The sequence below is a fragment of the Trichosurus vulpecula genome, chromosome 2 (genome assembly GCF_011100635.1).
Source record: "Trichosurus vulpecula isolate mTriVul1 chromosome 2, mTriVul1.pri, whole genome shotgun sequence".
In the NCBI taxonomy this organism is placed as follows: domain Eukaryota; kingdom Metazoa; phylum Chordata; class Mammalia; order Diprotodontia; family Phalangeridae; genus Trichosurus; species Trichosurus vulpecula.
Genome location: NC_050574.1, coordinates 297,423,565 through 297,425,363, shown reverse-complemented (window position 1 = coordinate 297,425,363; position 1,799 = coordinate 297,423,565). Strand labels below are relative to the sequence as shown.

General features: G+C 37.2%; 1 pseudogene; it reads right to left on the bottom strand.

Annotated features, from left to right (window-relative positions):
* Positions 1 to 922: 922 nt before the first annotated feature.
* On the bottom strand, positions 923 to 1,368 carry LOC118840456 (annotated as a pseudogene).
* Between the last annotated feature and the right edge of the window lie 431 nt (positions 1,369 to 1,799).

Genomic DNA, 1,799 nt, shown 5'->3' with positions numbered 1-1,799 from the left:
CATCAGGACATCAACTGGTAGTTCTACCATTACCTCAAACTGAAATTGACAAAACAAAATCTATACCTTTCCATGTACAACTATTCTGCTTTCTGACCTCACTGTTTCCATTTGTGTCACTACAAATTCAATAGATTATCATTTTTATTACCTTGGAGTTATCGTTGATCCTTCCCTTTCTCTCTTATCTAATCAATTATTAAAACCTTGCCATTCCATCTTTGCAACATATTTTGAATCTGTTTCCTCCCTTCTATGCTCACTGCTAACCTCAGTACATTTGGGCACTATTGTACAACTGGACTATCACAATAGCTTTCTAATGTATCATCCTGTGCCTTCATAGCAACTCTTTTCTATTCTTTCTTCGTACATTTACACGTCTTCATTTTATTCAAGACTTTCTGTCTCCCCTAGTGCTTGGCAGAGTGTAAGGCTCAGACAAGAATCACTTTGATAGCCTTATTCATTCCAAAATCTGCGATGCAAAGTTTTACATATTTGATGATATGTTTACTCTTTTAAAAAATATTTTTCATTTTCATGTCAAAATGGATGTTTTAGAGAGTCAGGGCTTTTTCTTTTGGGGTCCCAAAAGACATGGCTAGAGTCTTGATATGAATTTTTTTAAATGATTTTTTGAAAATAATTTTATTCCATTTAGACAATCTGAATTTTGCATGTTTTTCCTCCATTGAGTCATTTCAAATCTCATTCATTACAATATCTCTCACATAATTAGTAGACAACTCAAAGAGAATACCTTAGCAGTGACAGTCATGGTACTTTAATGTTTATTTCTTTCTAAATGCACTTTTAAATCAAATCCAAATGTGTAACACTCAAGTATTAATAGAATGGATTCACAAATTAATTTTACCATTTTTCAACCTTTTTCTCTGATACAAACTGGGCTGCAGTTTCAAACGGAAAGTACACTCAGGAAGCTAGAGATATCCACCATTCTACCTTGGGGTTTAATCAGAGGGAGTAATTCTTCAGATACAGCTCTGGTGCCGAAAATGTTGGTTTTCAGTGTCACCTCAGCTTGAGTAATAAAAGGTGTCATAGCAGCCTCTTTGAAGGCCACTCCAGCATTGTTGACCAGCACATCCACACCCCCATACCGCTCCTTGAGAAATTCCCGCAGTGTCCAAATGCTCTCCAGGTCATTGATGTCTAGCTGTTGGAAAAGATGGTTCCATCCCTCCTCCTTCAGCTTCTTCACAGCCTCCTGGCCTAGAGTCGGGTTCCTGGAAGTAAGAATCACATCCCCCTCGGGAATTTCTTGCACAGATCACACACAACAGTGAATACAATTCCCTTTTTACTCCCTGTCACCAAGGCCACGTGGCTGCAGGAAGACATGACTCGGCTACAGTAGAGGGGAGGAAGTCCAAGACAATGAGCAGGGGCTGGTCTGGGAATACAAGTCAGAGCAGGTGGCTAGGTGGAGTAGGAGAGGGTGCTGTGATGCTTTTGATATGAATTTTTTAATACAATTAATCAATCAAGGTTGGTGAGCATATATGTCAGGGTACTGTGCTTTTCTGTATGTTGTTTCTTAAGAATATGAGGTCCCTTTATAATGTGTGTGGAATAACAGGAGAAAACTCACATTCTTAGAAAGAACTTTACTATGTTGGCCTAACACAGGGGATATTATCCTAGGGTTCATAAACTTGTAGATAGATAGATAGATAGATAGATAGATAGATAGATAGATAGAAGAAAAAACTAGTTTAATATATTTGGTTTCCTTTATAATTTTATGTATTTGATTTTATGAATATAGAAAT